The sequence below is a fragment of the Talpa occidentalis genome, unplaced genomic scaffold (genome assembly GCF_014898055.3).
Source record: "Talpa occidentalis isolate TD23 unplaced genomic scaffold, MPIMG_talOcc4v2.1 talOcc4.13, whole genome shotgun sequence".
In the NCBI taxonomy this organism is placed as follows: domain Eukaryota; kingdom Metazoa; phylum Chordata; class Mammalia; order Eulipotyphla; family Talpidae; genus Talpa; species Talpa occidentalis.
The window spans coordinates 53432217-53453834 of NW_023601322.1; the positions used below are offsets into that span (position 1 = coordinate 53432217).

Genomic DNA, 21618 nt, shown 5'->3' on the forward strand with positions numbered 1-21618 from the left:
GTTTCAGGATTTCAAAAGAGAAATACAGGAAATGAAAAACTCAAGAGAAAGTTGTGGAAGATGAAGTGGAACAATGAGTCAGTGTAACTGAAGATGCAAATGTACAAAGAATCCTGGTAGAGAAAGAACAAGAAAAATGAAATTTTAAAAGATGAAGAAACACTCTAAAAGCCATCCAAGTCCATGAGAAAAGGCAGAATAAGAGTAATAGCTATACCAGAGGCAGAGGAGAGAAAGGAACAGAAATGTATTTAGAGAAATAATGGAGGTGCCTAGCCTGGTGGTGCAGCGGTTGAGCTTTAGGCTGCGAAGCTGCCTGCAGCCTCTGCAGCACCAGTTCGATCCCTGGCCAACGGCAAGGGTCCCACATGGCGCAAGAGACCTCTCCTGCAGTGTCTGCTGCTCCCCTCAGCAGTGTATTCTGTCGGTCTGCCTGTTCTGTTCCCCGCTCTGGCTCTGGTGAATTCTCTCACCCTCCCATGCTTCTGACTGTACCCAGTGCTTGTATAAATAAATCTTGAAGGAAAAAAAAAGAAAAAGAAAAAGAAATAATGGAGGAAAACTTCCTGAGCCTAAAGAAGGGAATAAATCTGCAAATCCAGGAAGCTAAAAGAACCCCAGCCTACTAGACTGACAGCAAGATATATACTAGTGAAAATTCCAAAAATTCAGGGCAAAGAAAGAATACTGAAGAATACTGGCAAGGGGGGTAAGCAGATAATCTATAAAGGTACCCCCGATAGGCAGCCATCAGACTTCTCTGAAAAAATACTATGAGCTAGGAGAAAATGGATTGGCATTTGAATAGTGAGAAAAAACTTATACTCAAGAATACTCTGTCCTGTAAGACTCTCCTTCATATGTGAAGGAGGAATAAAGGCCTTTCAGACATACAGAAGCTCAAGGAGTTTGGAAACACTAAATCACTCCTCCAATAAATATTGACAGGAAGAGGCACATTGAAACCAAAAAACCTACACATAACTAAATAAGGAAACAAATTAACCCACAAAAATTGAGAATTAAATGGCAGAAGAAACTATCACATATCAGTAATCTCTTTAAATGTAAATAGGCTGAACACACCAATTAAAAGACACAGTGTATCTAGTTAAATCAGCAAATGTAATCCAACCTTCTGCTGTCTCCAGAAGACACACCTAAACTCCAAAAACAAAATTAGGCTCAAAGTAAAGGGCTGGAAAACAATCCTACAAACCAGTGGGACCCTGAAAAAGACAGGGACAGCCATACTTACATCAGACAAAATACATCTTTTTAAAAAAAGATAAAAAGAAACAGGGAGGGACACTCTATAATGATAAAGGGAACAATACATCAAGAAGATTTATTGATACATATATACACCAAATGAACAAAAAGAAAAATGAACAAATCCAAAAGCCAATAGAAGAACAGAACTAACAAAAATCAAAGCAGAAGCAAATGAAATAGAAATTTAAAAGACAGTCTAAAAGATCATCAAAACCAAAACACATTAGGCAACTACCATCAACTCTGAAAATAAACATTGGAAAAAACAAATTTGTGGTAGGAGTTTCAACACCCCTCTCTCAGCAATGGACAGATCAATTAGACAGAAAATAAAGAGGGATAAAAGAGCCTTAAATAGGGCCTCCCCGGTGGCGCAGTGGTTGAGCTCTGGGTTGCGAAGCTGCCCGCGGCCTCTGCGGCACCGGTTCAATCCCCGGCTGCTCCCCAGCCACTGGAGGAGGGTCCCACATGGTGTGCAGACCTCTCCTGCCACCCACTGCTCCCCTCAGCAGTGTACTTCGGTTCCTCTACCTGCTCTGCTCCCCGCTCTGGTTCTGGTGAATTCTCTCACCCTCCTGCGCTTCTGACTGTACCCAGTGCATGTATAAACAAACAAACAAACAAACAAATAAGTAAATAAAACATGCGTCTATAAAAAAAAAAGCCTTAAATAGAGATTAGATCTCTTTGACCTCGTAGACATATACAGAGTATCACCCCCCAAAAAGTAGAATATACATTTTTCTCAAGTGCACATGGCACATTCTCCAGGATAGGCCATGTTCTGGAACACAAAACAAAGATCAATAAATTCATGAAGATTGAAATCCCAACATCTTCTCCAATCACAAAGGTATCAAAAGAAAGCATGGAAATCTTTTAATATATGGAGACTGGACAACACACCACTGAAAGACCACTAGGTTAATGAGGAAAACAAGGAGGAAATTATAAAATACCTTAAAACAAATGAAAACAAGCACACAACCATCCAAAACTTATGGGATGCAGCAAAAGCAATACTAAGAGGAAACTATATAGCAATATAGCCCCACATCAAGAAATAAGAGCTCAAATAAATAACCTTCTCTTTCAATTTGAGGATTTAGAAAAAGAAAAACGAACAAATCCAAAAGCCAATAGAAGAACAGAACTAACAAAAATCAAAGCAGAAGCAAATGAAATAGAAATTTAAAAGACAGTCTAAAAGATCATCAAAACCAAAACCTTATTCTTTGAAAAATATAAATAAAATATACAAGCCTCTGGCAAAGCTCACCAAAAGAATAAGGGAGAAATTTCAAATAAGTAAAATCAAAAACAAAAACCAAGAAATCATAACAGATGCTGTACAAATTCAGAGGAAAATTAGAAATTACTGTGAACATCTATGTGCTAACAAATACCATAACCTAGGGTAGATGGACAAATTCTTAGAATTATACAGTCATTCAAGATTGAATAGGGCAGAAATAGAAAACATGAACAAACCAATCACAAGTAAGGAAAATGAAATACTAATCAAAACTCTCCAAAAAACAAGAGTCCTGGACCAGATGGTTTCACAAATGAATTTTACCAAACCTTCAATTGTGCTCAAACTCTTCCCCCAAAAAGAAATTCTTCCAAATACTTGTTATGACCCCAACATTACTCTAGTACCAAAACCATAGACAACACAAAAAAGAAATTTGCAGACCAATCTCCCTAACAAACACAGGCATTAAAATTCTGAATAAAATCCTAACAAACCAAATCCATCAGTGCATTAAAAGGATAATACACCATGACCAAATGGGATTGACACCAGGTACATAAGAATGGTTTAACATCTGAAAATCAATCAACATAATTCACCACATCATCAAAAAGAAAGATAAATACCATATCAATAGATGCTGAGAAAGCATTTAATGAGATTCATCCATTTATGTTGAAAACCCTTTTAAAAAACTGGCAATAAACAAATCATACCTTAATGTAATTTTTTTAAAGTTATTTACTACAAACCCATAGTTAAATGTCATTCTCAATGGTGTTAAAAAATGAAAACTTTTCCACTAAAATCTGGTATAAAAAAGACAAAAGATATCCACTCTAATCAGTGCTATTCAACATAGCATTGGAAGTTCTAGCTAGAGTGATTAGATGAGAGAAAAATATAAAAGGAATCCAGATTGGGAAAGAAGTAATGCTGTCATTATTTGCAGATGACATGATAATATACATAGAGAACCCCCAAGACTACATGGAAAAACTAATTTAAACAATCACTTTAGCAAAGCAGCAGGGTAGATAATCAACACACATATTTCAGTTACTTCCAATACACAAAAATGAAATAAAAGAGGAAGAAATTAAGAAAATTATCACATTTACAATTACACCAATTTAAAAAAATAAATACCTAGGAGTAAACCTAACATAGGAGGTAAAAGATCTATACAAAGAAAACAGTAAGATGTTGTTGAAAGAAATAGAAGACACAACGAAATGGAAAAATATTCCCTGCTCATGGACATTGTCATAATGGCCATTCTACCCAAAGAAATATACAGATTCAATGCAATTCCAATAAAAATATCAGTGGCTTGTTTCAAAGCACTGGAGCAAACACTATTGAAATTCATATGGAATTACAAAAGACCCTGAATAGCAACATCAATCTTGATAAAGGGGAAAGAGAATGGAGGTATCATTCCATACCTTAAGCTATAATATAAAGCCATAATAATTAAAACAGCCTGGTACTGGAACAAAAACACATAGACCAATGGAATAGAATTGAGAGCCCAGAAATAAACCCATATATATAAGTGTGTGTGTGTGTGTGTGTGTGTGTATACAGTTAATATTTGAGATAGGCATGCAGTTAATCTTTGAGATAGGCATCGAAATATATACTGGAACAAGATAACCTCTTCAATAAATGGTGTTGGGTAAACTGGACAACTGAATGCAAAAGAATCAAACTAGACCACAATCTCACACCATCCGCTAAAGTCAACTTAACATGGATCAAAGATTTGAATGTAAGACCTGTAATCATAAAATACATAGAATAAAACACAGGTAAAACATTTCATGACATAAACTTCAGTGATACCTTTAGGGATTCATCCCCAACAGCAAGGAAAACAGAACAGAATATAAACAGCTGGGACTACATCAAACAGAAAAGTTACTATATAGTGAAAGAAACATAACTTAAACAAAAAAAAAATCCTACTGAATAAGAGAATATATTTTCATACCATATATCTGACAAAGGACTGATATAAAAGATATACAAAGAACTCTTAAAACTCTATAAAAACAAAGAAAATAATCCAATCAAAAATGGGCAAAAGAACTAAACAGACACTTCTCCAATGAAAACATTCAAAAGACCAGCAGATACATAAAAAAAAGTTCACAATCACTTATGCAAATCAAGACCACAGTGAGAGATAGTATCTCACACCTGTGAGAATGGCCCCATATCAAAAAGACCAGAAACAACAAAGGCTGGCAAGGATGTGGAAAAAAAGGAACCTTCCTGCACTGCTGTGGGAATGCAAACTGCTCAGGCCCTTATGGAAAGCAGTGTGGAGATGTCTCAAAACATTAAAAATGGAAGGTGGCTGTCAGTTCAGTGAAGAGAGTAATCTAGCAAGGCAGCTGCTGGACATCTTGCAACACCAGTATCTGCTCCCCAGGAAAAGCTTTGTTAACCAGACATTGATGAACCCAGAGCATGCACTAAGGTTTGGGCACTGTGCTGGGTGATTGGGATCCACACAAAGGTGTAGCCTTAGAAGGGTCAGCAAGCAAAGGTGAGCAGCAAGACCAGGAGAGCGCCCACCTTCCTACACACAGCTGTTGGAGGACAGCGACCCCTGTGCACCCACACACCCTGTTTGGAAAAGTGAGTAAAGCAAGGAAGACAGAAGGAGAGCCCAGCCCCACAGGGAGCAGCAACCACTTGGGAGAGTGTCTTTTAGCTCAAGCACAGTGTTAGAGTCTGTGTGAAACCCTAAGCTCCTGCACCAACTCCGCCCAGCATTGTAAGTTAAGATGTGCAAGTAGCAGATTAGCTGCTAGGCAGGATTCCCCATGGAGGTGAGTGAACAGCTCCGGGATGCCATTGGAGAAAAATAAAGACTCCCAGGAGACCTACAAATAGCCCAAGGCCAGCCAGTAAGCTTGTGCGGAAAAGCGGCGCACTTGAAAAGCATACGCAGATCGGGGCTGCCCAGGTCCCACGCCTGTGACCGAGGCTTGCAGGGAGATGCGCGGGGGCCCTCACTGAGGTGAATGTCCCTCACTGAGTAATCAGAAACCAGGCGCCCGGACTCGGGAGTAGGGTGCAAAAGGCGCCATTTCTGCGGACACTGAACTGGGCTACAACCTGCATCCTAGACCTGAGGGCTTTGGGAACTGAGACCCGGGGCACGAAATTCAGGGCTGGGTTCCCCGTGATGGTGGGGCACAAGGCAGACACAGCACCCCCACGCAGTTGAGGCTCTCCATGCCACTCCCACTCTGTTTCCCGGGACCCACGGGCTTAAAAAGTTCCCAAAGGACACTAGGAAAGATCTCTGGCGCCACCTAGTGACCAGGAAAAAATCACCAACACTCTAGAGTTGGAAACCAGGGATCACAAAAACACCCTCAGGCACTGAGAGATGGTGGGCCACGCAAACGGGGGTAAGGAGGGAAATAAGGCGTGGAGCAAGACCCTATCCTCGAACTGAGAGCTAGGCACAGGATCCAGGGCGTGGGATGTGCCATAGCAGCGGGCACTGTACAGGGTGACAGCCAGCGTTTTGGATCTGATAGCCCTGGAACTGAGAACTAGAGTGCAGACTTCAGGGTGTGGGATGCATACAGCTGCAGGCACACCCCCCTGGTGAACACAGGGCAGACACAGCACCTGGCTTGAATAAGAGCCCCTGTGTTGAGGTTCTCCCCTGCGCACCCCCTCCACCACTCAGAGAACCACTGGGAAAAAGCACAGGTCAGCAAGTATGGGTCTCTGGTGCCACCTCGTGACCATAACTAAATCACCAACTAGCTGATTCCCTGTTAGAACTGAAAAATACAGAGGGAGGGAACTGTAAGGGACAGAGCCCAGCATCACAGCATCAATACCCTGGTGGAGTTTTGGCCTACCAGTGCTGGTCTCAATCTGGTAAACAGTTTCCAACACCCCTAAAGGAGCACTCCAAAGAGATGCCGGCCAACACCAGTGGCACAATGTCCCAACGCATAGAACTAATTAGAAAGCAAATAACAGGGAGAAGAAAAAATATAAATAACCAAGCAAGCCAGCAGGAGGACACACCACAAAAAGAAACACTGTCACCAGAGCTCAACAATGACATGGAAGAACTTCTTGGCCTGTCAGATAGAGAATTAATAATGATCCTGATTTAAAAGCAGAAAGAAAACAAAAAGGAAAAAAATGAGTTGAGACAAATAATCACTGAACAGAAGAATGAAATTGAGACCTTAAGAAAGGAAAGAAAAGAAATGCTTTTTAAAAAGATTACTAAAAAAAAAAAAAAAAAAAAAAATAAAAAGATTACTAGAAGAGATAAAGAACTCTGGGAAAAGCAATGAAAACAGGATCGATGAAATGGAAGAATGAATCAGTACTATAGAAAATACAGAAATAAAAAGAGCCAAAAGAGAAATGGAGAGAGAAGTGCAAAGGAAGCAGTATGAGGAGACTCTTAGGCAATTATCAGACTCCATAAAGAGAGGAAATGTAAGAGTTATAGGCATTCCAGAAGGTGAGGAGAGAGACAAAGGAATTGAGAAATTATTCAAGGAGATAATTGAAGAAAACTTCCCAAGCATGATAAAGGAGATGAATATCGACATACAAGAAGTGAGAAGAACTCCCAATTACCATAATAAAAAGAAAGCTACATCAAGACACCTAATAGTAAAGCTTGCAAGAGTCCAAGACAAGGAAAAAATAATGGAGCTGACAAGGGGGAAGAAACAGATAATTTATAAGGGAAAACCAATCAGGTTAACTTCTGATTTCTCCAGAGAAACATTACGGGCAAGAAGAGAATGGAGTAACATATTCAGCAAACTTCAAGACAGCAAATGCCAACCAAGAATACTTTACCCTGCAAAGCTCTCCTTCCTCTATGAAGAAAAAATATGGACCTTCTCAGACAAACAGAAGCTCCAGAAATTCATTACAACTAAACCCCCACTCCAAAAAATTCTACAGAAGTCCTAAAGCCAAAACAAACAGAAGAATGAATAAGAAGAACAGAATAAAGCAAGGAATAAAATCACAAAAAAGACAAACAAAATGGCAAACACAGATGCCAATATATCAATATTAACTCTAAATGTAAATGTATTAAACTCATCAGTAAAAAGACAGAGAGTAGCAGACTGGATTAAAAAACAAAATCCAACCTTCTGCTGTCTCCAGGAAACACATTTAACCACAAAAGATAAACACAGACTGAAAGTAAAAGGGTGGAAAACAATCCTACAATCAAATGAACCAAAAAAGAAGGCAGGAACAGCCATACTTATATCAGATGAAATAGACTTAGACTTCAAATTAAAAAAAAGTAAAAAGAGACATAGATGGACACTACATTATGATCAAGGGGGACAATACATCAGGAAGATATAACACTCATCAACATATACTCACCAAATAAGGGGCACCAAAATATATTAGACAATTATTATCAGCTCTGAAAACAGATATTAAAGAAAATACATATATAGTGGGAGACATCAACACCCCACTCTCACCAATGGACAGGTCAATGAGACAAAAAATAAACAAAGACACTAGAGCCCTAAATAAAGACATAGAACTCATGGACTTAAAAGACATCTATACCTTTCCGCGCTGCCAAGAGAGGGGTCCATATGGAGTTGTTCTGGGCTCCCATTGTAACTTAAAGGGGAAACTTTCACAATGTCCGGAGCCCTCGATGTCCTGCAAATGAAGGAGGAGGATGTCCTCAAATTCCTTGCAACAGGAACCTACTTAGGTGGCACCAACCTTGACTTCCAGATGGAACAGTACATCTACAAAAGGAAAAGTGATGGCATCTATATCATAAATTTGAAGAGAACCTGGGAGAAGCTCCTGCTGGCAGTTCGTGCCATTGTTGCCATTGAAAATCCGGCTGATGTCAGTGTCATATCGTCCAGGAACACTGGCCAGCGAGCTGTGCTAAAGTTTGCTGCTGCCACTGGAGCCAATCCTATTGCTGGCCGCTTCACTCCTGGGACCTTCACTAACCAGATCCAGGTAGCTTTCCGGGAGCCAAGACTTTTGGTGGTTACCAATCCCAGGGCTGACCACCAGCCTCTCACAGAGGCATCCTACGTTAACCTGCCTACCATTGCTCTGCCTACCATTGCTACACACTCTCCTCTGCGCTATGTGGACATTGCCATCCCCTGCAACAATAAGGGAGCTCACTCAGTGGGTTTCATGTGGTGGATGCTGGCCCGGGAAGTTCTACGCATGCATGGCACCATCTCCCGTGAACACCCTTGGGAGGTCAGGCCTGATCTCTACTTCTACAGAGATCCTGAAGAGATTGAAAAGGAAGATGAGGCTGCTGCTGAAAAGGCTGTGACCAAGGAGGAATTTCAGGGCAAATGGATGGCTCCAGCTCCTGAGTTTACTGCTACTCAGACTGACTGAAGTGGCAGACTGGTCTGAAGGCGTGCAGGTGCCCTCTGTACCTATCCAGCAGTTCCCTACTGAAGACTGGAGCGCCCAGCCTGCCACTGAAAACTGGTCTGTAGCTCCCACTGCTCAAGCCACTGAGTGGGTGGGAACAACCACTGAGTGGTCTTAAGCTGTTCTTCCAGAGACTTGAACAGAAAGTGGAAATAAGGTTAATGGAAAATAAACAGTTTGTAAAAGTTGAAAAAATAAATAAATAAAAGACATCTATAGGACACTGCACCCCCAAAAATTTGAATACACATTTTTTTCAAGTGCGCATGGATCATTCTCCAGAATTGATCAAATATTGGGCCACAAGACAAACATCAACAGATACATGAGAATCAAAATCATTCCAAATATCGTCTCAAATCATAAAGGCATCAAGCTAGAAATAAATCATGAAAAAAAAACAAGGAACCTTCCCACTTTATGGAGATTGAAATCCACACTGCTGGAAGACCACTGGACTAATGAGGATATCAAAGAAAATTAAAAAATACTTTGAGTTGAATGACAAGGAGGACACCACTTTCCAGAATGTATGGGATGCAGCAAAAGCAGAAATAAGAGGAAAATATATAGCAATACAGGCTCACATCAACAAACAAGAAAGAACTCAAAGAAACAATCTAACCTCACATCTCAAAGAACTAGAGAAAGAACAACCAAAAAAACCCAAAAGCCAGTAGAAGTAAGGAAATAATAAAAATCAAAGCAGAAATAAATGAATTAGAAATTTAAAAAACAATCCAAAAGATCAATGAAACTTAAAGTTGGTTCTTTGAAAAAGTAAACAAAAGAGACAAACCTCTAGCCAGGCTCACAAAGAGAAAAACGGGAGAAAACACGTATAAATAGGATTATAAATGAAAGAAGAGAAATCACAACAGACTCAGTAAAAATCAAAAGAATAATAGAGATTACTATGAACACTTATATGCAAACAAATTTAACAACATCTCTAGAAGAGATGGACAAATTCCTAGAATGATGCAATCATCCAAAGCTGGACAAAGAAGAAATAGAACAACTAAACAGACCAATTAAAGAAGTGAAATTGAAGCAGTAATCAAAGCACTCCCCCCAAAACAAAAGCCCAGGCCCAGACAGCTTCACAAATGAATTCTACCAAACAATCAGCAGTGAATTAGTGCCTATCCTACACAAACTCTTTCAAAAAATTGAAAAAGAAGGAATACTACCAAATACGTTCTGCGAAGCAAACATTACACTAATACCAAAACACAACAAAGACAGCACAAAAAAAGAAAATTACAGGCCGATCTCCCTAATGGACAATGATGCAAAAATCCTCAACAAAATCCTTGCCAACAGAATCCAACAATGCATCCATAAGATAATTCACTACAACCAAGTAGGATTTATTCCAGGGACACAAGGAGGGTTCAACATCCGAAAATCAATCAATGTAATCCAACACATAAACAAAAAGAAATATAAAAACCATATGATAATATCAATAGATGCTGAGAAAGCATTCGACAAAGTACAATACCCATTTATGATAAAGGCCTTTAAAATTCTCGGGATACAAGGAACATACCTCAACATCATAACGGCCATCTATGACAAGCCCACAGCCAATATCATTCTCAATGGTGAAAAACTGAAAGTATTCCCATTAAGATCTGGAACAAGACAAGGATGTCCACTCTCACCACTGCTTTTCAACATAATACTGGAAGTCCTAGCCAGAGCAATAAGACAAGAGAAAGATATACAAGGAATCAAAATAGGCAAGGAAGAAGTCAAACTATCACTATTTGCGGATGATATGATATTATATATAGAGAACCCCAAAAACTCCACAGAAAAACTAATTCTACTAATCAATCAGTTTAATAAAGTGGCAGGATACAAAATCAATGAAAAAAATCAGTAGCCTTCCTATACACAAATGGTAAATCTGAAGAAGAAGAAATCAAGAAAACCATTCCTTTTATTATTGAAACAAAAAAAAATCAAATACTTCGGAATAAACCCAAAAAAAAAAGTAAAGGACCTGTACAAAGAAAACTATAAAACACTGTTAAAAGAAATAGAAGTAGACACAAAGCAATGGAAGGACATCCCCTGCTCATGGATCAGAAGAATTAGCATTATCAAAATGGCCATCCTACCAAAAGTAATTTACAGATTCAATGCTATTCCAATTAAAATTTCAATGTTATTCTTCAAAGAAACAGAAAAAATATTGATGAAATTCATATGGAGCCACCAAAAACCCCGAATAGCCAAAACCCTCCTGAAAAAAAAAGAAGGGAATGGAGACATCACTCTCCCAGACTTCAAACTATACTACCAAGCCATAATAATCAAAACTGCATGGTACTGGAACCAGAACAGACACATGGACCAATGGAACCGAACAGAAAACCCAGAAATAAACCCACAGAGTTATGGTCAACTAATCTTTGACAAAGGAGCAAAGAATATACACTGGAGCAAAGAAAGTTTGTTCAATAAATGGTGCTGGGAAAACTGGGTCGCTGCATGCAAAAGAATGAAGCTTGACCTCACACCATGCACAAAACCAACTCAAAATGGATTAAAGAACTAGACATAAGACCAGAAACCATAAAATATATAGAAGGAAATATAGGCGAAACACTACATGACATGCACCTCAAAGACATCTTTACAGATGCATCTCCCAAAGCAGTGATAGTGAAGGCAAAGATAAACAGCTGGGACTACATCAAATGAAAGAGCTTCTGCACAGCAAAAGAGACAATAACAAAAACAAAGAGAAACCCCACCGACTGGGAGAACATTTTTGCACACAACACTAATGATAAAGGGCTGATCACAAAAATCTACGAAGAGCTGATGAGACTCAACAAAAACAAAGAACATAATCCAGTCAAAAAATGGGCAGAAGAGCTAAAAAGAAACTTCTCTGAAGAGGAAATACAAATGGCCACCAGGCATATGAAAAAATGTTCAACATAACTTGCGATCAGGGAAAGGCAAATCAAAACTACAATCAGATACCATCTTACACCAGTGAGAATGGCACATATTAAAAAAACTAGCAACAACAAATGTTGGCAAGGATGTGGAGAGAAAGGAACTTTCCTGCACTGCTAGTGGGAGTGCAAACTGGTCCAACCACTATGGAAAGCTGTGTGGAGATTTCTGGACCTACTAAACATAGAGCTTCCATATGATCCAGCAATTCCACTCCTAGGTATTTACCCAAAGGACACAGAAACATCAATTCCAAAGAGCACCTGTACCCCTATGTTTAGAGCAGCACAATTTATAATAGCTAAGCTTTGGAAACAACCCAAATGCCCAAAAATAGATAACTGGATCAAGAAGATGTGGTCCATATACACAATGGAATATTACTCAGCAATCAAAAAAGATAAACACACGCAGTTTGCAGCAACATGGATGGAACTGGAAGCAATCATGCTCAGCGAAATAAGCCAGAAAGAAAAAGAAAAATACCACATGGTCTCACTCATAACAGGAATCTAGAAAACCTAAATATGGACCAGGAAAAAGAATAACTATAAGAAAGAAAAAAATCAAAATCAACAAACAACTATGAACCAGAGACACTCTTTGGTGGGGGGAGGAGAGATTGGGGTCAAAATCGGGGTTGCAATTGTATGGGGAATATAAAAATTTAAAAAAAGGATGTGCACATTGAGGAAAAGACCAGCAGCATACAGAGACTCAGTTATCTTCAGGGCTAGCGCTCATCAGCCTATCCACAGCATCACAGTCCTTGCAAAGTCGGGTGTAACAAAACCAGACTTGGCCAGGCCACGAGTCCTCAATATCCCAATCCAAGCACCCCTAAGAGATGTCCACCAGCACCAGTGATACAGTGGCCCACGGTGCAGAACAAATTCGAAAGCAAACAACAGTGAAAATGAAAAATACAAAGTCAAGCAAGCCCTCTGGGGAATGACACACCACAAAAAAAAAAAAAAATCAGCCACCAGAACTCAACACTGACATGGAAGAATTTCTCTGCCTGACAGAGAATTCTGCAGAAAGCAATGAAAATAGAAGTGATGAAATGGAAGAATGAATCATACTCTCGAAGATACAGATAAAAAAAGAACCAAAAAAGCAAAGGAACATGATGGACAAAGGAAAAAGAATGAAGACACATTTTGAGAAATATCTGACACCATGAGGAAAGAAAATATAAGTTATAGGAATTATAGAAGGGGAAGAGAGAGACAAAGGAACTGAGAACATATTCCAGGAAATAATTAAAGAGAGGTTCCTGATATGAAGAAGGAAATGAAAATAGAAAATAGAGGAAGCTAGAAGAACACTGAATTACCACAATGACAGGAGAACTACAAGGCATGTAATAGGCCTCCAAACATCCAAAACAAAGGAAAAATAATGAAGATGACAAGGGGCAAGAAACAGATAACTTATAAAGGAAAAACAATTAGGCTGACATGAGACTTCTCTGAAGAATCACCATGGGCAAGAGAATGGAGCAACATATTTAAAAAGCTCCAAGATAGAATATTCCAGCCAAGAATACTTTATCCTGGGGCCTCCCTGGTGGCACAAGGGGTTAAGACACAGCACTATGAAGCCATCCACAGCCTCTGTAGCATAAGTTCGATCCCCCACCAGGGAGGTGACCTACATGGCACAGCAGACCTCTCCTGCCTCGCCCACTGCTCTCCTCAGCAGTGTCTTTCAGTGGATCTGCCTGTTCTGTTCCCCACTGTCTTTGGTGGATCCTCTCACTCCCCACACCTCTGATCTATACCCCAGTTCTTGTATGCATAAATAAATAAGTCTTTGAAAAAAAAGAATACTTTATCCTGCAAAATTCTCCTTCCTATATGAAGGAAAAATAAGGACCTTCTCAAACAAATAAAACATTCAGAAATTTGCTACTACTAAACCCCCACTCCAAGAAATATTACAAGAAGCCTTAAAATATAAACCAACAGAAGAATGAACTGGAAGAACTGAACAAGGTAAGGAATACAAACATAAAACTATAAACAAAATGGCAACTATAGACACTCATGTATGAATAATGATCTTAAATGTAAATGGACTAAATTCATCAGTTAAAAGACACAGGGTAGCTTCATTGGATAAGAAAACAGAACCCAACTTTGTGCTGTCTCCAGGAAACACACCTAAGAGCCAAAGATAAGCATAGATTAAAAATAAAGGGCTAGAAAATAATTCTACAAGCAAATGGCCCCCAAAAGAAGGAAGGGGTAGCCACACTTATATCATATAAAATAGACTTCAAACTAAAAAAGGTAACAAGAGTCACTACATAATCATCAAGGGGACAGTACACCAGGAAGTTATAATACTAATCAATATCTATGCACCCAGTGAAGGAGCACCAAAATATATTAGACAATTACTTTCAAATCTGAAAAAAGACATTGGAGAAAATATGTACGTGGTAGACTTCAACACCCCACTGTCACCAAAGGACAGATCAATGAGACAAAATATAGGAAAAGCCTTAAAGACATAGAACACATGGGCCAAAAGACATCTATAGGACACTGCATTCAAAAAGCACTGAATAGGGCCTCCCCTGGTGGCACAGCGGTTGAGCGCTGGGTTGCAAAGCTGCCCACAGCCTCTGCAGCGCTGGTTCGATCCCCAGCCGCTGGGCGAGGGTCCCACATGGCGCGCAGACCTCTCCTGCCTCACCCGCTGCTCCCCTCAGTAGTGTATTTCGTCAGTCTGCCTGTTCTCTTCCCCGCTCTGGTGAATTCTCTCACCCTCCCACGCTTCTGACTGCACCCAGTGCTTGTATAAATAAATAAATAAATCTTAAAAAAAAAAAAAAGCACTGAATACACATTCTTCTCAAGTGCACATGTATCATTCTCCAGGATAGATCATCTACTGGGACGCCAGACAAATATCAGCAAATACACGAAGATCAAAAACATACTAAACCATCTTCTCTGACCATAAAGGCATCAAACTAGAAATCAACAATGAAAAGAAAGCAAGGACCCTCCCTCGCCCATTACATGGAGAATAAAGAACATGCTGCTGAAAGACCACTGTATCAATGAAGAAATCAAAAAAGAAATTAATAAATACATCAAGACAAATGACAAAGAAGATACAATTTTCCAGAATATATGGGACACAGCAAATGCAGTATAAGAGGAAAGTATATAGCAATAGACCCAAATAAAGAAACAAGAGTCCAAATAAAACCTAATCTCCCATCTCAAAAAACTAGAAAAAGAACAACAAAAGACCCAAAAAACAGTAAAATAAAAGGAAATAATAAAAATTCAAAAGAAATAAATAGAAATATAAAAAGATGATCCAAAATATTGATGAAACCAAAAGGTGGTTCTTTGAAAATAACAGACAAGCACTAGTTAGGCTCACAAAGATAAAAAAGGGGGACAATTCAAAAAGAATCACAAATGAAAGAGGAATAATTACAATAGACACAGCAAAAATCCAGAGGATAATCAGAGATTACTATAAAGTTATATGCAAACCATTTCAACAATCTGGGTGAGATGGACAAAGTTTTAAAACTATACCCAAGGCTGAATAAAGAAGAAACCAAAACCATGTATTCATATCAATGTATTCATATCAATAGATGCTGAGAAAGTATTTGATGAAGTCCAATATCCATTTATGATGGAAGTCCTTGAAATTTTTGGAATAGAAGGAACATAGCTCAACATAATAAAATCCATATATGACAAACCTACAGCCAATATCATTTTAATGGTGAGAAACTAAAAGCCTTCCCTTTAAGATCAGAAAGAATACAAAGATGTCCATTCTCGCCACTGCTTTTCAATATAATACTGAAGTCCTCGCTAGAGCAATTAAGCAAGAGAAAGACATACAAGGAATCCAAATAGGGAAAGAAGAAGTAAAACTATTACTATTCACAGATGATATAATAATATATATGGAGAACCCTAAAAACTCCGTAGAAAAATTAATTAAAACAATAAACCAGTTTAGTGAAGTAGCAAGTAACAAAATCAACACACAAAAATCAGTAGCCTTCTTATATGCAAACAATATATCTGAAGAAGAAGAAATCAAGAAAAACATCCCATTCACAATTGTACCAAAAAAAAATTAAATACCTGGGAATAAACCTCACAAAGGATTTTTACCTCCTATACAAAGGCCTATACAAAGAAAACTACAAAACATTGACAAAAGAAATAGAAGAAGATACACAGAAATGGAAAGACATTCCCTGCTCATGGATTGGCAAAATTAACATGATCAAAATAGTCATTCTATCAAAAACAATTTACAGATTTGGTGCAATTGCAATAAAAATCTCAATGGCATGCTTCAAAGATAGAACAAATGTTGATGAAATTCATATGGAACCACAAAAAACCTTGAATAGCCAAAGTGCTCCTGACAAGAAAAAGGAAGAATGGAGACATTACACTCCCAGACTTCAAACTATACTACAAAGCCATAATAATTAAAACAGTATGGTGCTGAAAAATAAATAGACACACAGACCTATAGAAACAAATTGAAAACCCAGACATGAAGCCACACATGTATGGACAACTAACCTATGACAAAGGAGCAAAGAATATGCACTGCAACAATGACAGTCTCTTCAGTAAATGGTGATGGGAGAGCTGGACCACTACATGCAAAAGAATGAAACTAGATTACTAGCTCACACCATACATAAAGATCAACTCGAAATGGATAATGGACCTGTATGTAAGACCTGAAACCTTACAATACATAGAAGAAAAGATAGGCAAAATACTTCATGACATACATCTCAGAAACATCTTTAAAGATTCATCTCCCAAAACAAAGAAAATGAAAGAAAAGATAAACAGCTGGGACTACATCAAACTGAAAAGCTTCTGTACAACAAGAGACAATAACCAAGATGAACAGACACCCCACAAATGATAAGAAATTATTTGCACTCCATAAAACTTTTAAGGGACTAATGTAAAAGATTTACACAACTCAACAAAAACAAAATAAAAAATGCAGTCAAAAATTGGATGGAAGAGGGCCTCCCTGGTGGCGCAGTGGGTTGAGCACAGTGCTGTGAATCTGTCCACAGCCTCATAAGAGTGGGTTCAATTCCCGGCTGGCCAGGGAGATTCCCATATGGCATGGCAGACCTCTCCTGTCACACCCACTGCTCCCCTCAGCAGTGTATTTCAGTTGTCTGCCTGTTCTGCTCCCCGCTCTGTCACTGATGAATCCTCTCCCCTCCAGCACCTCTGGCCTGTACCCCAGCTCTTGTATAAAAATAAATAAATCTTAAAAAAAAATTGGACAGAAGGGCTGATAAGACACTTCTCCAAAGAGGAAATTTGGATTGCCAAGAGGCACTTGAAAAAAAATGCTCAGCACCATTTATAATCAGGGAAATGCAAATCAAAACCACAATGAGATATCATGTCACACCAGTAAGAATGACCCACATTAAGAAAAACTAACAGCAACAATTACTGGAGAGGATGTAGAGGAAAAGGAACCCTTTTACATTGCTGGTTGAAATGCAAAGTGGTCCAACCACTATTAAAAGCTATGTGAAAGACCCTCAAATTACTAAAAATGGATCTACCGTATGACCCAGCAATTCCACTCCTAGCAATCTACCCAAAGTACACAAAAGTTTTAATTCAAAAGGAAACCTGCACTCCTATGTTTCATTGCAGCACTCTTTACAATAACTAAAATATGGAAACAACCTAAATGCCCAAAAACAGATGACTGGATCAAGAAGATGTCTTGGTGGTGGTAATTTTATGGGGACAACAGCCAAGAAGAGAAATCAAACATTGCAAAAAGCAAACAACATTGTAAAAATATAAAAATTAAAAATGGGGGGGGAGAAAAAAACAATAAATGGATCTCCCATTCAACCAGTAATTTTATTCCTACCCATCTATCCAAAAAATTTAAAAACACTAATTCAAAATGAAATTTGTACACCTATGTTTATTGCAGCACATTTACTATAGCTAAACTATGGAAACTATCTAAGTGCCCCAAAAAAGAGGAGGGAATCAAGAAGATGTGGTGAAATACTACTCGGTTATCAAAAAGGTAAACTCATGCCAGTTGTAGTAATGGATGGAACTTGAAAGAATAATGCTAAGTGAAATAAGTCAGGAGAAAGATAAATAGTAGATGGTGTTACTAATATGTGGAATATAAATTAATAATATAATATAATATAATATAAATTAATGGATAAAGACAAGCTGAAAAACCCTTGATAGCTGACTACAGAGCTGAGACACCAAGTGGTGGAGAGGCTAGGAGAGGAGAAGAACAGGGAGGGAGGAAGGCATATTGGTCTGTGGTGGTGAAATATGGGTGAGTTGGCGGTGGGTGCTCTGTGGTGGTCATACCTGATGGGGCACCCCAATATTACCTCAGTTAAAAATAAATTAATTAAATTTTAAAAATTAAGTATAGAGTTACATAAGCATAGAGTTACATAAAATAGAAACTGGAAGAGGTAGTCATACATTCCTGTTTATAGCAACATTATTCCCAATAGCCAAAAGGTAGAAACAACCAAAATATCTTACCAGTCGATGAATGAATAATAACATAATATATAATGGAATATTACTCAGCCTTAAAATGGAGTGAAATACTGGCATATGCTACAATGTGGGTCAACCTTAGACACAGTATGTCGAGTAAAACATAATATATGTGTCCTCAAAAGAACAAATAATATATAATTATATGTAATATATAATTATACGAGATACCTTAAACAGTTAAATTTATAGACACAGAAAGTGCAATGGTGACTACCATGGCTGAGGGAAGGAAGAAATTGGGAGTTTAATTTAGTTTAATGGGTGTTTTAGCACGGGAAAATGAAAAAGTCCTGCGATATATGGTGGTGATAGTTGCATGAGACCACGAATGCCCTTAAACCCATAGAACAGTCTGTTTATCAATGTTTAAAATGGTGAATTTTATGTTATACATATTTACCACAATAAAAAAAATAGAATGTGTCAGTTTTTATTTCCCATCTACTACCCACCCACTTCCAAAAGTTCCACATGGTCAAAATTGAAAGGGAAAAAAATCTGGCCATATAACACATCGTGATTGTTGACATCATATAGACAAACATTGGAGGGGATGAGTCCCTGGTGGCCTAGGGGTTAAGTCTCAGTGCTATCACCACTGTGGCCTGAGTTCAGTTCCAGCCAGGGAGCTCACCCACATATGGCACAGCAGACCTCTCCTGTCTTGCCTGCTGCGCTCCTCAGAATTGTACTTTGGTCAGTCTGCCTGTTCTGTTCCCCACTCTGTCTTTGGTGAATTCTCTCACCCCGTGCACCTCTGGCTGACACCCCAGTTCTTCTGTGCATAAATAAATAAATAAATCTTTTTTTTTAAAAAAAGACAATTATTAGTAAGATCGTTTTTTTTTAAAATCTTTAATGCAGATGTTTTTAGTGTAAAGCAGATTCAACTTACAAGAAATTTTTCTGTCAATATGGCTTCTCATTGATCATTCAGAAAGAGGAAAATACAAAGCAGATGCTTAAGGGTAAAAGAGTCTAAAAATACATGTCTTCAAGCCTGTAAGATTTGGAGCCATCCTATATCCCTTTGCCACAAGATGTAGATTTCAGTAGAGCTCCTGGATGACCAGCTAGGTCCTCTGGATGGTCCAAGACATTGATAGGTCCGGATCCTAGTGGCTGCTAGGGAGGCCAGCACACTATCCTTTTGTAACAAGGTAATCCCCAAGGAAAGGGAAGGTTCCAGGTTCCCGGCCCCACCCAAGGAAGTGTAGAACTGAGCAGGGAGGAGAAACTGAAGAAGACTGAGAACGAAGGGAGGAGATGAAGAAGAAGACCTGGAGGAGACACAAGTTGCCAAGACATGTGAAGAAGCTGTGTTTGCTTCTTGGCCTGGGACTTGTACCAGGGATTTAGGGGACATGGAAGGAGACACTTAGAAGAGACATGAGTGAGAGACCCATGGGGAGGCTGACAATGGCAGGCTTTACTGTGACTTGGGTTTTGATTTTACCCTTTTTTTCCCAGACTTGCCTGGACCCTTATGCCCCTTTCCTATGGGTCCCGACCAGAAGGTGCCTTAGACTTGTGGCAAGCTTTTGGGCCTCAGTGGCCAACCCTGTTTGGCTGGGTATTTACCCATGAGTGGATGAGTAACTTGGGATGTTTCATGTGAAAACTATTTTATCTATTCTTTCCCTTCTCTTCTGTCTATTGCATACTAATTGTGTTAAAGTTCCTTCTTATGCACTAAGAGTATGTTTGTCTTTATGCAGTGGATAGCAAAACTCATTTAGAGCAGACAGGTTTGGAGGTCCCAGGATGCCCCTCACCCTGCCCTGTAACACTTTTTGATTCAAATCATTGGAGAATGCTGAGTATACATGTACACATGTGTGCATGCATGTGTGTATGTGCTTTATGGTAAATCTAGGCTTAGAGACCCTATCAGAGAGGAACCCTCTCCTTTGTAATGTTGCTGTGGACCAGGCTCTGCCACCATCTTGTAGATTCAGAAGAAAAATGTGGCAACTTACTCAGAAATGGTCAAACATACATGACAGTAACTACATTAGCAGACAACAAATAACAATGTACTCCTTCACAACAAAGATTTTATTTGAGAGAGAGAGAGAGAGAGAGAGATGACCCAAAAGTTTATCACAAAGTCAAATGTGCTAAAGCTGTTTCTTTTAACCTGTCTACCCATGACATCAAAAGAAGCACTGCATTGTCTAGATAACTTGTGCTGGTATTTGTGCTCATGGTGATTTCATAAGTGGACAGCTAATTGCTAGGCTGAGCTAATGATTTAAGAGCATAGTCATTATGCAGCTGTGTGTCTATGTTCTGTGTAGCTCTGGGGTTTTGTTGAAATCAAATGGTGAAGAGCCCAGGAGCAGAACTTTCTGTAAGGAGACTTATGGTGAATGGTGGTTTAAGAATCAGCTCCCCACCTATGAGAAAGGTCCTGAGGAAATCTGAAGATGTAATCACTGGCATTCGGGGATGAAGTATTGAGGGATATAGACAAGGGGACCTCACATCTTTGTAGTCAGCTATTCACAGTCTCCCAGGTGACATGTTGAAGTGCTTCAGAAACAAGTTTATGATATTAAAAATGACCCTTGATGATGCTGACAGTGTATCTGTCACCTTGTCAGTCTAGCCAAATTCTTTTGAAAAAAGGTGTTAAAGAACTAGATGTGGTGTTAAGGAACATGCCCCCAAGTCACATCTGCCTGTGAATATACAGCCTGAAGAATAAATTCATTAGAAGACACTTGAAAGGCATTCAGGTTTTGGAAATTCACCTTGAAAGCTATGCCTGAGCAGTGCTCAGTATGCCTCAGCAGTGCTTTTCTGCTGCTGCTGCTGAACTCAGGACTGGCTGGTGCATGGTGGGGGTGCACACTTGGCGGGGAGGGGAGGCCTCTGCATGAGGGCTTAAGCTACCCTCCCCATATCTAGGTAGTGAGTGACTATGGCCTGATGACCATTTTGAATGATATAGATTGAAAAATATTTGACTTCGGATCTATATCATATCCAATCTATTTAAAATCTGTTATGGCTGGA

The 21618-nt window shown here is 39.0% G+C and overlaps 1 protein-coding gene and 1 pseudogene across 9 annotated transcripts in view; both read left to right on the forward strand.

Annotated features, from left to right (window-relative positions):
- The window catches only part of LDLRAD4 (low density lipoprotein receptor class A domain containing 4), a 589432-nt gene that overhangs the window by 559361 nt on the left and 8453 nt on the right, over window positions 1-21618 (forward strand). The gene's annotated exons all lie outside the window — the stretch shown is intronic.
- LOC119243221 (40S ribosomal protein SA-like) lies at window positions 8168-9212 on the forward strand (annotated as a pseudogene).